This window comes from Eptatretus burgeri, chromosome 7 (genome assembly GCF_056783735.1).
Source record: "Eptatretus burgeri isolate ZD-2024b chromosome 7, Ebu_testis_v1, whole genome shotgun sequence".
Classification (NCBI taxonomy): domain Eukaryota; kingdom Metazoa; phylum Chordata; class Myxini; order Myxiniformes; family Myxinidae; genus Eptatretus; species Eptatretus burgeri.
Genome location: NC_140967.1, coordinates 70398275 through 70414507, shown reverse-complemented (window position 1 = coordinate 70414507; position 16233 = coordinate 70398275). Strand labels below are relative to the sequence as shown.

General features: G+C 40.6%; 1 protein-coding gene across 8 annotated transcripts in view; it reads left to right on the top strand.

Annotated features, from left to right (window-relative positions):
• The window catches only part of LOC147023500 (teashirt homolog 3-like), a 368991-nt gene that overhangs the window by 289488 nt on the left and 63270 nt on the right, over positions 1–16233 (top strand). The window contains exon 5 of one of the 8 annotated variants that reach the window (XR_015060230.1): positions 1433–1991. The exons of the other annotated variants lie outside the window; for them this stretch is intronic. The gene's annotated coding sequence lies outside the window, so the exon portion shown is untranslated. The remainder of the gene's footprint in view (positions 1–1432; positions 1992–16233) is intronic. 8 annotated transcript variants of the gene reach the window in all.

The following is a 16233-nucleotide window of genomic DNA, read 5'->3' as shown; positions in this document are numbered from 1 at the left end:
TATGAGCTGCCCAGTGATTTCCGTTTCAGCACCCTCTCTGTGAACCACCCATCTGACGGTTTGTCGTCGAGCCAATAATAAAACCCAGACTAGATGGCTCAAAGGAAGGTGCACTACCTCTGCACTATTCTGTCAGACTTCATCATACATATCCACCATATATTAAATAATTTCTGCACACTTGTTCTGAATTGGCTCACTGAGGTTTCTGGCAATGCACTCTTGTGCAAGGTGCTCTCCTTTGAACTTCAATGAGCATCTCCAATATCTTAATCTCCATAATATTTTCTGGTCAGGGAATCTCCTTTTCATTTTACACTTATCGTACTGGACTTTGCTGCACATTTTCCTTGTGCTTTTATAGTCTCACGTGACAAAAAAATACAAGGAATTTTAACACAGGAAGAGGCTATTTGGCCCTATTGTGTCTGCACTGCATCAGCACCCCCATTTAAACACCACCCAATAATGGTACACTGCAACCTTATTGGATTTGCCCAAAGAAATATGACAAATCTGGGGCAATAGATAGGAAGTTTTGTGTGCTTTTCTTTCAGCTTCTTGCTCTACAGTGTACTTTACTGCCTGAGTTCTAGGAAGGGCCAGACAGGCACATGAAAGGGCCAGACAGCTATCACATTGTGTTATAGTTCAGTCATGTATTGTAATTGATGCATGCACTGTGGTACCTGTAAGAAGATCATTTTTATGATGAGAGTGGTATTATTGTGCTATATATAAAAACTAGTCGTGGCAACCTGTCTAATGTACTTCAAATTGTTATTGTTTTATATAAGGTCATATTGTTATGGGTTTTGTAGCACAATATTTAGCAGATATAGTTATGCTCTGTCTGCCATGCCAGGGGAAGCAAAACCAGATAAGTGAACAAACAAACAAATAAATAATTCTCACCAACTCATGTTTTGTCATTTTGTAAGATCTCTGGAATTTCTCTCTTTGATTTGGCAAGTCGACCGCAATAAAATCTCTTCCAACTTCAACCTTGACATTAATAAATTCCTAAGTACTGCATCAAAATGTGGTCAGCTTTATAAGCATCCAAAAATGAATTCATCCTTACATCTTCATCGGAATGAATATTGCACAAACCAACATACAAATTGGTTTGCATGTAGCAGCTGTGTAGGTAAGATATCCAGATCTTTTACGCAAACATTTATTTGGGAAATCAAAGATAATCAGCAAAAAAAAAAAAAAAATTCCACAAACATCTGAATCAGATTCCTCTGTGAAGGACTCAGAAAGTAACATTAACAACTGTTGAGGTAGAATGAAGGAACATTGTTAATTAATTAACATATCACATACTGTTTTGTCGTTATGAAAGAAAAACAATTAAACCCTTTAAAAATATCACTGGTGTCGCTCTGCGAGTGAGGCTTCTTTTTTGCCTTGTGCCTTGTTATAGCTTGAATGACAAGTGTTCGCTTCCGACTGTCAATAACTCCAACGCCGTGGGTAACAAGCGCCTGGCCCGACGGTGTGGTGAGGAATGATGGAGCAGGAGACACGGAGGAAAGTGGGAGGTGATTGGGCTCGAGAGGAAGGGGACTGAGGGGCCAGGAACTGGGGATGCTTTGAAGGGGTGAGAGTTGAAGGGGAATGACAGGACAGCTGAACTGCGCAGTGTCAAGCCGTACAGACGGGACACCAGAAACGAGGGGCTTGACATGACCAAACGTCTGCCTCTGCTGAAATACGGAGCCGTGAAGAGAGCCAGTTTGACTGCAACAAATGCCAAAAGCATGAGTTTTCAACCACCCCTCCCCCTCTTCAATGTATTTCGGTTTCAGCTTGCTTTGGATCTTTTTTTTTTTTCCATACACCCCACCCTTTCCTCCCTGTTCTTCGCTTCTTTTTTTTTTCTCGACAAAACTGTCCCCTCCCTGACCCTGACCGTCCATTTATCATTTCCTTGGCACGTCAGTGAGTGTGACCCACTCCCTTGTCTCGATGGCAATGTTCTGGTGAGCAGGTTATGAGATGCCGCAAGATTTTTTACTCAAGGGTATGCTTGATGAAAATTTAATACTTTGCTATTGTCCCAATTACAGAAATTCTTGTGGACTTGAGAGTTTCCTATTGGAAACACATGTTTATGTTAGTTTTATTACTTTCCTTTGTGAAAGCAATTCCATGCACATTCAGGATGCTTCATTTCAAGAACATACAACCACTGTGTTACTCTGCTGCTGTTTAAGTTTGGTAGCTTCAGGATAATTATCGCTGAATACATCATGCCATCATGTGATTGCTTTTAGTTAAATCCAACTTTGGTTTTGCAAATATCTATGAGATCAGCATGAAATTGACAACATTACTACAATAGGTAGACTTGGAAATTCAACAGAATTTTGATTATTGCACTCTGGTATTTATTTTGTCTCTGGAATCCTTGAAAGGTTCATATATGTCAGGTACCTTACAATTCACGTCTCTGGATCACCACGATACTGAATTTGGCAGTTTGTCAAAGCAGCTCATCATACTGGTTTGCTTAGTGGCTGAATGAGGATGAGGGTTCTGGTATACTTAGAGGGTTTGTTGAGTTGCAGTGATGGTCCGACAGCCCGTCAAGGCAAAAATCAAACCTGTGCAAAAGCGTGACCGTCCATCAGGCTGGCGAAGCCTGGGGCCCATCAGCTTGACAGCCTCCTCTGTAGGCCCACTACACAACCGGTGGCTACCTTCTCCTCAGGATTGTTCTTTGGGCTCGATCTCAACAGTACCCTAGAGAGTATCCAGTAAGACTGTCAAAGTAAGTCTATTGGGAAACCGCTTGTCAAGTTGATTGACCTTCCCTGTCCAAGGATTTTGCTGGTTGGTGAGCACAAGCCTTTTACCATTTGACTCAAACCAAAACCACCAGTGATAGACTTAAATGGAAGTGTTGTTATACTTCATTAGCATCATAGCCTCGGGCTGGAAACAGGAAGTGTGTTTTTTTTTTCTTTCTTTCAATAAGCCAGCTTTCATCCACTATCCAACATCATTTTCAACATCAATGCCACTTTGAGTGCAGAGTGTCGCGGTGTGATGGTGTGAAGCCCCAGCATTGTGCAAACACTAGCTTGAACTCCCAGGGGAGCAGTCATGTCGGTTCACTACATTTCTTTGCAATGGATGGCTCTCCGAGGAAGAGTTGTGGGATAGCTACACAATGGCAAGCTACAATTGTTTTGCTGGCCCTTGTGTGCAAGGACACAACATGGTGGAGGTTTAGTGATGTAGCCATTTCTTTCCTGTTGTTGTGGTTTATAAAATCCTTGTGCACGTGCCGTCTCACAGTACATATCGGTTTTTGTAGCCGGGGTGACTGCAAGCTGTCGATTCCTTTGGACAATGTCGGACGTTTTTCAACAAAACGTGTTTGATCTCCGGGATTAACCGCTCATCATTTCTGTATTCATTTATCGTGACGTGTATCTTCCTAATGCTTCTTCTCTGTGGTAGCATGATGTTAGTTTTATTGAATGAATGATGCTGCACCTTGAATCTGGGTGAGAAAAAAAAAATCCAGAATCATTTTGACATATTCGTTACCTTGTATTATTATGAGACTATTTTGCCGTTCCAATTTTTAAATTGCGGAAACCCCAAAGTACATATAAAATGGAGTCTCATAAAGAATAAAGACATTCCATGGGCTGGCCATTGTATTGGAATGCATTATACTGGAACTCGACTGTATTTGACTGATTCGAATCGATTTGAGATTGCTCTTAAACCGAAGCTTTTCCAATGGTATGGATTTGGTAAATTCCAAACCATTGTCTCTCTGGTATTGAATGTAATATTCAACAGAAGAGAACATACGTTGTGAATTTACAGTATATATTGCACAGTATTTGGATTTTGGCATGTACTTTTGCTGTTGACCAACAAGCATTGATCCAGAAAAGTGAAAGTATGACAACGGTTTCATCAGTGCATTTAATATCCAGAGCCATGTCCAGTCGGTAGTCTCTGTCGGCAGGTCCAGCTTCTTACTGAACAGCCAAAGGTCCACCACCTCATTACGGAAGGCCTTGTCGCATGGTGGTGATGACCTAATGAAGTGTCGGACGGCACTGACGTGGCACCTGTTGACACATGCATTTGGCCTCGGCTCCTGACAGCTGTCTCAGTGTGCGGAGAGACAGAGCAAGCTGTCAGCTGTCACCTTGTGTCGTTGCTGATTTTTCTTATGCTTGAGGACCTTTCTCTGGCACCAACCAACAGACAAGGACCTTTTCTTTACACCAGAGCTTGTCGATTATAGCATGTACTTCTCTTCCTGGTACAATCCTTCCACAATGTGAGTACTCCTAAGGCCGAGTTTGAAATGTGCATCACACAGAATGGACCACTGGGAGTAGACAATTAATGTGCTTCGTAGAACGTGTTATGATTAGGTCTTTAATTTACTTTGAAGCCAGCTTACTAAATTGGATATGTTGTTAATTATGGTGTGATTAACACAATGATGGGCTTACAAGAAGGCCTTGATCGAGACTTTAATATACTTCTAATACTGACCTTTGCAATATTGCAAATATAGTACCTAAAAGTTTTGGAACAATACAGGATATTGATTTATCATTTTGATGGGAAATTCTCAGAAAAAAAAGACTGATAAAACTGAATCCAGTTGTGAGGATGTAGTGTTCATGGAATGGTTTCACCCTTTAGATATGTATGTGATGAAAAACAGATGTGTACATCGTCTATATACGTATGTCTCGAAACGAACCCTTCACTTATGTGTACATGTGTAACGATCATATCATCCCAAACTCATTCCAGAGGTGCATGAAAAATTTAGATTGAAGAAGGCTTAGATTGCACGACGAAACCTCACAGTGACACAAATCTGTAATCCATGATCTACGATCCATTTGGCATATTATCATCCATGGACACACACGCACAGGAAATACAATCCGTCAAAGAAGGCGATCACACGGAGTTAGAGATCTGGTTGTTATACATAAATATTGCAACACCATACACCACGACATGTAAAATATTTGGCATGCATTATGAGGTACAATCAGCATCATACCATGAACTGCTGTTGAAACATATATATATATATATATATATATATATATATATATATATATATATATGTAATAGTAATATACTTGGAGCAATTGCATCATCACATGAGTGATACGTAACATAGACGAAGCTGCTGAGGTCCACCTGGTCAGCAGATGTAGGTGACTGTTTGGTAATGGTCTCACTGGGGAAGCATGCAGCATGGCCAACCGATCCAATTTATTCGGCATACATGCGACCGGTAATTCGCTGTTGGTGTATTGTCAAGGCAGGCCGATGACTGGATGCTGTGAGGCCCCTTGGGGACAGCGGTGACAGCTATACCCTGCCACCCACCCCACTTCCACTCCATTATGATGGCTACCGCCGCATCCAAAGTGGCATCTGTTGTGATTTGTGGTATCCTCTGCATTTCTTGCGTCTCAGACCTGCTGTTTGCTGGAGCTTGAGAATCTAAACAAGCTAGGTCCAAAGTTCAGTGCTTGCTGATATATCACCATGAAACCATGAAACTACTATTTTGTTTTGAATCCAGACTGTAGCATTGCCATACTTCCTGTAACATGGCATGGCATGTACTATTAACATCAATTTGTTCATTTAACTGGATTGTGAGCACCTTCCTTATAATGGAAGTGAAAATAAGAGTTCAATCCACAAGTAACCATGAGGCCACAATCGGTAACATATTGAACATTTTTGTTTGGTAGAAGTCTGTTAAAACCTTGCCTTATCATAGTGTTCATTCTGTGGGGTGGCTCTTCCATAGATTATCATCTCATTTGATGTTTTGTAGCCGTGGAGACAGTACATTGCATTCTCAGGACATATTAAAGCTGAATACTTGATCAGCATTTTTTGTTGACATTAAATTAACCAATGGAATCTTTTGTACGAAGAGGTGCAATGCCTTTATCTCTCTGCGTGTGTATACACACCTGTCTGCAGGTTTGCATCATTTCTGAAGGGGTGGGAGTGCTGTTGAAGCAGTGTTCCCTGTAGAGCAGAGCAGGAATTTAGAATATGCCCAGCATGCTGAAACACAGTTGCCTACTCTTTTCAAAAGGTACCATGGGATATTTGTTGTTCACCAGTAAATGCAAGTACACTGGACATCCAGCTTAGCTTTCCCGAATGGACTCAACACGGATCATTTTTTTATTTTTTGTATAGAAGAGCCAGAAAACTGAACTGATTAGGAAGCAACAGTTCAAAAGGAACAGTAGAGAGAGGAGGGGACACACCAACGGCAGGGTTGGAGGACAAAATAGAGGGAGACTTGGACAAATAATCGGTGTGGGGAGGAATGGGATGAAGGAAAGCACACGCGTGGCGTGGACAGGATGGATACAGAAGAAAATGCTCAGGAAGGCAAAACTGGAAATTTGGAAGGAGGTGGGCTTGGGGGTGGTGGTGGCGGGTTAACGAGGGTATAAAGATCATGGTTTTGGATGGGGGATGATCTGAGATGGTGGTGAACAGCTGTCTTGAAGATTTGGAGGGAAGAATGAGATTGAAGAGAATGTGGAAGTTGATTCCATAGGTGAGAAAAGAGAGGAATGAATGAGTGGAGGTGAGCAGTGATTCTGGATTTTGGGAGTTTCACCAGAAGAGGGTTCCTGGTGGACCATGTGCACCCTGCAGAAACCTGGTTGGTGGGGGGGGGGGGGGAGGTGTCACAGAAATAGCAAAGGGTGCAAGACCAGAAAGGAGGTGGAAGAAGACAGAGACCACCGACCTGTCTGCGATGGTGAAGAGATAGGCCCATAGACTCAGCTTCATTGTGGGATGTTCCAATGATCTTGAAGGCCTTGGTTTCCACGGCGTCCAGCTGAGCAAGATGTGAGGCAGAAACGCTGGCCCAGAGCAGTACTCCATCGATCTCAGTTGCAATTTAACACGACTGCTTTGTGCTTCTTTATTGTACAATAGGCAAATAAGTCAGGAAATTTTATAGTCCATCCTTTCACAGAATATTTCTAACAAACATAAGTAAATCTGATGTCCAGGGATAATTATTTGTCCAATAAATGATACTCAATATCAGATTTATTATAATAATAACAAAGATAACTTTAATTTTCGTTCAACATGTCAATAGATTTTTTGTGAATCCTTTTAATTTTTTCACTATTTTGATGCTTTCAAACTCTCGGTCAGATTGACAGTAGGTGGCAATGCAACCCCTTTCTAAAGCAAAGTGTGTAAGGATGTCGTCTGTCCTGAAAGGGACTGTAATGTAGTGTGCAGCATGGTTGAGTTTCATTCTATCGTATTGTTTCTGCAAAAGGCGAGTACAGCCAGATGGCAGAAGTCTGCAGCCTGAGGGTTGATGAGACTGTGTAATCATTGGCTCTGGTGCACGTAAACACTCCCGTCTTACCGTGTTCCTGTGTGACATTAAATAGTGCCTGCTCATACGTACACAATGGATCATGCATGGCGGTCTTTCGCTAGTGTTTACACGTCGCGTGGCATCTTTAAATTCTGACCGAGCAGAGATGACAAGCCTACGACATTTACGAGTCCCGTTCCTCTGCTCCGGTCTTTCCTTCCATATCTGGCGATTAATCGTGTCTTGTATTCCCCATAGAAATTCATTTAACTTGACGTCAAATGTAATTTTGAATATCCTACTAAAAACAAATTTTTTGGTGGAAAATCTTGGAAACTCATCCTGAGGGATACTGCCCCACTCACCATTTACAAGCCACTGTCCCTGCCTGCCCTTGCCATGGTCAAAATGACCCGTCACAGCTCACCATCCAGAGTTGCCACCAAGGACTGAGTGGAACGAACCATTCCAATGCAAATCGCCCGTGACAGACACGAACGGATCGAGGCCTGTAACGAATCCAGGCACATTGCACACGCGAGCACACTCCTTGTGCTGACACCTCGCAGCATGCACCCGTCATTCTTCCCACATTGTTGCCCATTCAAGTGTCCTGCATGCACCTTGCATCTGTGACTCGAACTCACACGACCGTTTCCAAGCCTCCCGGCATCTTGTCTCAACCCCGGAGGAAACGATTGCCAAACTTGTTTGGGAAAGGGCCTTCCCCATACAGCACAGCATAAATTTTGCATAGTGAGGTGTTGCACTTGTCCTTTTTACTGACTTAGAACTCGACTTTTTTCATTTGAGGCCTTACCAATTTGTGCCTACTTTTCTTTTCATCCCGACATATCCAGAATCTGACAAAAGAAGGAGTACAGGAAAAATAAACTGATGTTCAGCTTTTTCTTTTTTAAAATCCAGACCCCAGTCTTTGCTCGTTGGTTTATGGTTCAGCATTTGCTCACTGGTTTATAGCTCAATCTAGTAATTCATTGTGTCCCAATCAGCATGAAAATTCATTTGGAAATCTCCAGGAAGAATGGTGAAATGCACTGAAAGGAAAATAGGCACTGTCCTTACACTGTCCTTGTCCTTACACAAATGTGTAATGTCCTTTTCACAATTGTACTGTCCTTACAAAATGGCCTCCACCTCCAGATACACCGACAAATATTATTTTGAAGAATCTAATTTTTTTTTAGTTTGATCCCCGTTGTCGACCATTTTGAGTTCGCACAGACAAATTGGGATGCTTTCTTGTGGCACAACTTATTGTACCAGCATTTTGGAACAAATTACGACATTGTCAGGACTTACGGGAAAATCAAGGTCAGGGTTGGAGGCTTGATTACCCAAGGGCCTCGTCATGGGTTTGCTTATCAATTATCATTCCTCTTTATTCAGTTATCGATTGACTTGAGGCAGAAAAGCATTCCTGAATGGCATGATAAAGCAGAGAGGTTGGTCTCTTGAGGCTAATGTTTTTATCCCTGTTGTGTAATTCGTCTGGAACAATACCTTTTGTTGTCACTGTTTCCTAATCATTATTACCTGTACTTTTATGATGCCTAATCATTGGAAATATGCATTTCCCATGTGCATTCTGTTGTCATTGTCGGCAGGAAGGTTTATAGACTTATGTATAATCAGTTTAGAACTCTACAATGTTTTGATGCAGTCTCACGAATGCAACACCCATCTTATGATTGGGACCTTATTCCCCCTATCTCACCAAACAATAAATTAAATGGAATAAAATATATAGACCATTGGTATCTTGCTGCAGGTGGTGGCCATTTTGCTTTTGCACTCTTTTGCCTCGGTCCTTACAATCATACTCTCCCAGCTCACCTTCATCGGGTGTCAATCCTACGGCCCAAATCCTATCTTGGCATTGTGCCACCCGTTTGAGTCGTTTGCTCAGGATGAGAATGAGCAGTGGCTGCTGATGAGGCAACCGAGTAAAGCTGGCCCTGACATTTGCCAATGTCAGTCAATAAATCAGGCCCGGTTTAATTTCTGGGCATGTGACAGATGAGTTATAGCAGACACAGGCCCGTGGATGCCTCAGCCCCTTCTAAGGCACCGTAGGTTCAAAGAAAACGGAGCCCTCTGCAAGGTAGTGGCACAGATTTGAGTTTTTGTTTCATGGATGAGCCTTTGACCTCCAGCAGTTGATGGCAATTTTTCAAAGTGTTTTTGTATCAGTGTTAAGTGGACACACGGTGATGATGGAGCATTAAATATGGGTCTGTGGAGGTTTCTCATTGTCATTTTACATACACAATAATTACATCACAAGTATTGCTCCAATTCATGTATTGTTAATGCCGAAAGAAACAAAAGCTATTGTCCATCCCTGGAAGGATATTTAAGAGTGTGGCTTTTTATTCCAATGAAGCACTAGATACAGACCATAGGATGAATATTTTCACTGCTATTATCATACATTCCTGGATTTAAATAAAATGTAGATTTGCAGAAGTTATTATTAAGTCAAGTAAATTTTCTGTGATGATGCATATATTTTAAAATTTCACATTTTTCTTCAATTCTAATCCTATAGTATTGGAAACATAGACTTGGGTTGGCCTTTGTGACATTGCCACCTGAGCAGAGCTCAGGATTCTGAAACAGCAGATAGCTCACGATTTCTGAAAAACAAGATCAAATCCCAAATACGTACCATGATGATTTTTCCATCATCGACTGATTTAATTGCATTAAGTGTAAAACTCAATCAATGTCTTCCAATATTCTTGAACAAAGAGTTATTTCTGTACAAGCTCCTTCAGAAGCCAATTAAATCACTGTGGTGTGTGTGTGTGTGTGTGTGTGTGTGTGTGTGTGTGTGTGTGTGTGTGTGTGTGTGTGTGTGTGTGTGTGTGTGTGTGTGTGTGTGTGTGTGTGTGTGTGTGTGTGTGTGTGTGTGTGTGTGTGTGTGTTTCGTAGGCTGGTCATTATGTATATTATATGCATATGCATATGTATGTACACTACCGGTCTAAAGTTTTCGAACACCCCCATTTTTCCAGTTTTTACTGAAATTTAAGCAGTTTAATGTTTCAATGTACTCCGAAATTAAAATGTCGAACAAATAAACAATTGCAGATAAAAAAATAAATCATGGAATCGTTTTGTTGAACAAAATTTAATCAAAATTTTTGACTCATCAAAGTAGCCAACTTTTGCAGATATAACAGCCGAACATAATTGTGGAATTCTTTCCACAATGGAAATCAAATATTGTTCGGAAAGTTCTTCCCAACACTGTTGCAGAAGTTCCGACAAATGTATTTCACTTGTCGGTTGCTTTGCTTTCACCCTTCTGTCCAGTTCATCCCAAACCAGCTGGATGGGGTTTAAGTCTGGAGACTGTGTTGGCCATTCCATGATTTGAAGCTTACCGTCTTGTTCTTTCCTTCTAAGGTAGTTCTGACATAGCCTGGAGGTATGTTTTGGGTCGTTATCTTGCTGGAGGATGAACCCCTGACCAACTAGGTGTAGACCAGAGGGTATTGCATGGTGCTGCAAAATGCTGTGGTTGCCCTTTTGGTTCAGGGTGCCAGTCACTCTGTTTAAGTCGCCGACTCTGGATCCAGCAAAAGAGCCCCCCGATCATCACGCTTCCTCCACCATGGTTGACAGCTGGTGTCACACACTGAGGAACCATACTGTCACCTATTCGACGGTGTACAAAAACCCTGCGTGATGAACCGAAGATTTCAAATTTTGATTCATCTGGACTGGTCCATAAGACCTTCTTCTAGTTTTCAGTGGTCCACTGGCGGTGCTTCATGGCCGAGGCAAGCCTATTTTTCTTATTTTGCCATCTTAGCAATGGCTTTCTTACTTCCTTCGATCTGTCAAACCTGCAGCTCGAAGTCTTCTCTTCACAGTTGAAACTGAGACTTCCTTACTTCGACCAGTGTTAAGCTGTGCTTGAAGCTGCTGTCCTGTGAGCTGCCTATCACACAAGCTGTTGACTCTCAGAAACTTGTCTTCTGATCATGTTGTGTATTTGGGTCTGCTCGGCCTCTTCCTGTCAGAGTTTCTTCCAGTTTCCAAGTGTCGTTTGATGGTGTAGGAAACTGTACTCACTGACACCTTGGCTTCTTTGCAATTTCTCTAAACGAAAGACCTACACTTTTAACGGTCATAATGGTCTGTCTGTCTTCCTTTGTTAATTGTCTTTTTCTCACCATTATGATAGCAATATACTACTTCCTGCAGTGCAATATTGTCCAAAAAATGCTTCAGAGGGTGTAGCAACACAGTCTGTTTCAACACTGCTTTTATACAGACAGAGGGTTTGTAACTAATCAACAAAAGTTGGGACACCTGCAAGAATTGTTTGCATCAACTTTCAAGATTTAATTTACTACCATTGCTGCAGAACAGCTGCAGTTGCTAACCCATTACTTGTTCCCTGAAAAGGGCCTTTTTTAACAACTCTGAAATTTACATTATTTTTCAGTTTTTGGGAACCTAAACTTTTTTTTAACCTCTGGCAGTTTACCGTTGAGCTTTGTACCATTTCAGGTTATTCACAGGTCTTGAACTGCTTAAATTTCAGTAAAAACTGGAAAAGTGGGGGTGTTATAAAACTTAAGACCGGTGGTGTGTGTGTGTGTGTGTGTGTGTGTGTGTGTGTGTGTGTGTGTGTGTGTGTGTGTGTGTGTGTGTGTGTGTGTGTGTGTGTGTGTGTGTGTGTGTGTGTGTATGTATATATATATATATGTATATACATGTATATATATATATATATATATATATATATATATATATATATGTATATATATATGTTGTTGTTGTTCGTCTTTCGGCTGCTCCCGTTAGGGGTCGCCACAGCGGATCATCCGTTATGATCCGCATACTGATTTGGTATAGGTTTTACGCCGGATGCCCTTCCTGACGCAACCCTGGTCGCCTCTTACGACACAGGGATAAGGATTGGGTTTCGCCATGATTCCGGGCTGCCCAACACCCTCTCATAGCGCGGCCCAATACAGAGCTCCCATCCTCAAGCGATCCTCCAACCCAAGCCTCCGAGTAGCCGGATTACAGGCGCACGCCACTACGCCCGGTATATATATATAAATATATAATAAATTTCTGCATGGCGCTGGTGTGAAAATTTTTTGACTTATCCAAGGACTCGTACCCAAGGACCTCATCGCCAACATGGTGACAGTCCACCGATTTTGAGTCTTCAAGATAACCTCTGAAATTTCTCACATGAACACTGCAAACTTGCGAATGGCCAATGTCATGCATGCTTGCTCGGAAGACCCCATGTTTGTGTGTGTAGGTGTATCCCAATATACACTTTATAGCAGTCTTATGGAAGTGAAGGCCAATGTGTAGTAGCTTAAAACATTGCCCAGATTCTGCAGTACCTGCACCCCAAATTTGGGGCCTCTAGGTGCTACGGTTCAGTTGTGAAAGACTTACAAACGCACACACAAACACTTGAAATGATAGTGTGTGTGTCTGTCTGTGTATGTGTATGTGAGATATATACTTATATGTATGACATCAGTGTAATGTCACATTCACGGTCAAATAATCACTTTGTTTAATGTATAAAACTATACCACCTTGTCATTGTGGACTGGCTCATGGGTACCAGCTGACTGATGATATGCACTCATTCCAGCACATGTTGACACTATGTGCTCACTGTTGTTCAAACTTAACATCACACCACCCTCTGTATTTACTTAATTTCTATTAAATATTAAAGTCTGGATACTATATATATATATATATATATATATATATATATATATATATATATATATATATATATATATATATATATATATATATATATATAGATTTTGTTTTCCGTTATAAGGCATGAAGTGACAAAATTCACAACGTTCACCCTTTTTGTCCTTTGTATGGGAGATATAACAGAAAAGCTCCAAGGAATTCAAATATCTTAAAATAAATAACATCGTGCAAATTATCTCATGTTGTAGAAGTGATTAAAAACGAAGAAATGTAATCGTTGATGAGTACACCTCCTCCACACCGCTCAATGTGTCATGGAGAAATACAAAGTGAGAACGAATGTAGAGGCACGAAAACTGGAGCTAAAAATACATGTTTTCAGATATAACAAAATAGAGAGGAACTTATGGAGTTTGTAAACATCTGGAGAAGTTTTTTTTAAAATACTGCCTGGTATGCTTATAAAGCAAGAAGAGACGCGACTCCCACATCTCATTCATTTCATCCTTTTTTTAAGAGATATAACAGGAAAGCTATGAGAAAATGAAAGCTCTCAAGATAAACAACATCGTACAAAGTTATCTGATCATGTTATAAAAGCTATTAAAAGCTAGTAATGTCACCGCAGAAGTTTGAAAGACTGAATCTCTTCCAGGGGTTGATTGTGGAAATAGATAAGTGGGTTCATGTTACGGTCCTTCTGGAGAGATGATGATAATGTGTGATTTGCTTGAATTTAAAGAAATGTTTCAACTATTCGACCAGTTTCTGATCCTTTCCAGGTAAGCAGAGAGGAAAGGCACTGCTCAAGATGAGCAACAAGCTCTCATGGACAGATTGTTTTGTAATCAAAGCTGGCCTCCAAAGCCAGCTGCAGACTGGGCATCCTCATGCCGAGTCCTTCATTGTTCAACAAAAACTTTTCACAGCCAATAAGACCTTTGTCTATCCCTGAGTGGACTACTGATCATCCCCATGAGGTGATGCCCCCACCACACCTGTATCTGATGAATGCTGTAGAATCCAAGACTCTCAATACCACAAAGAACCAGAAGCACAGGGCCTGCTATTATCTCATGGCAGACAGGTCACTCATCTAACACTTCTCCTGAAGTTATTTTTCTTCTGTTATTCTATACCTCAATCACTCCCACTCCTTCCAGGTCACACACTTTCTTCCAGAAAATATATCCTTGTGAAACTCCCAAAATCCATGCTCACTGCTCAATCCTTTCTTTTCCCACTCATTGAAACTCCTTCCTCAGTCATTCAATTTCACCTTCTCCACAGTAATTCAAGTCACAGTGCACTATCACATTATGTCATCTTTCATCTCTACTCATAATATTGTGTTTCATTAACCCAGCTCCCATCCCTCTACTCATCTACTTACAGGTTGCCATGTTTCCTTCCTGAATCTTTGTCCTGTATTCATTCAACCCTATGCCTGGTGTTGGCTTAATGGTTAAGGTAGTGGGCTTGGGATCCTAGGGTCCTGAGTTCAAATCCCGCTCAGCTGTTGAATTAACACCAGGTGGGGTTGACTCTGCCTGTCATCCTTCCGAGGTCGGCAAAATGAGTGCCAGCATGCTGGTATACTGTGTCGGAGTGGCGACCCGTCCAGGATTGTTTCCAATAGCCAAGGAGACTGCTTCGGCGGCACCAACGCTCTGCACAGAGTATGGTCCTAATGGATGGATGGATTCAACCCTTGTTGTGTCTCTGTGTTGCCATCCACCTGCACCACTGTCAGTGCATTTCCTTTTACTTTCTTTCACCTTCCTCTCCCATGAGCCTAGACTTTGTCAAGAAACACGTCAAACTCTGATGTGGATGCTACCACACTCCCCTTTGCACATAATAGATTGTGTGATCTGCGATAGGAGATGTGAGTGTGGTTTTTATTAACGAAGTATTCAATTTTGTAAGTGTCATCTTTTGATCTACGAGCTGCTGGTAAAAAAATTCATGAAGAGTGGAGTGGGAATAATCAATGAATTGGTCAACAAAGACCAACTTCTTCCCATAATTCTCTGACTCCTGAACCAAAGAAAGTAGACTTGTCACCCTGTTGTTGCATGCCATGTAGCTTTCTTTAATTGTGATTCATCAAAGATGATCTGAAAGCTGAATTGTTTTTTATGCACTGAGGGCATGTATAATATGACTCATGAAATGTGTCCCTCACAAGTGATGTGAAGTTCGGGAAAAATCTAAACACAGTGTGGATTTCACCCGCACTATTATTGTGTCACACATAGGTTCCAGGCAAGCACATGCTCTGGGTGTCATGTCAGCTCAAAAAGGCAGGTTTTCACTTCCACTACGTTGATGTGAAGCGAAGAGCAATGATATGATGGGATCGGGGGTAAAGTGATGGGGCCCTGGGCTGGAAGACATGTCAGCTATCAGAGCCACCTGTCCCCTGGGCTATTGACTGCTGCCAGCAGAATGGAGTTCACAGCCTCAGTTTGACAGTGAAACGACTACAAACATTCTGGGTGTATCTAATCCTGCAGAATAAACCTGCATTGTGGGGTGCAATTGCAAAGCACATCTGGGAAGATTGAAATAAGTTATATCATGCACACTTTTTATGAGCTTTAGTTTTTAGAGGATCATTTATCCCCTTCCTTGAAATACTTTAAAACCACTTTCATCTCCCTTTTCTACATGCCATGATTGGAATGTACAGTATATAATATATATATATATATATATATATATATATATATATATATATATATATATATATACATATATATATGTACATATATATATATATATATATATATATATATATATATATATATATATATATATATATGTATGTATATATATGTATGTATATATATATATATATATATATATATATATGTATATATATATGTATATATATATGTATATATATATGTATATATATATATATATATATATATATGTATATATATATATATATATATATATATATGTATATATATGTATATATATATATATATATATATATATATATATATATATATATATGTATATATATATATATATATATATATATATATATATATATATATATATATATATATATA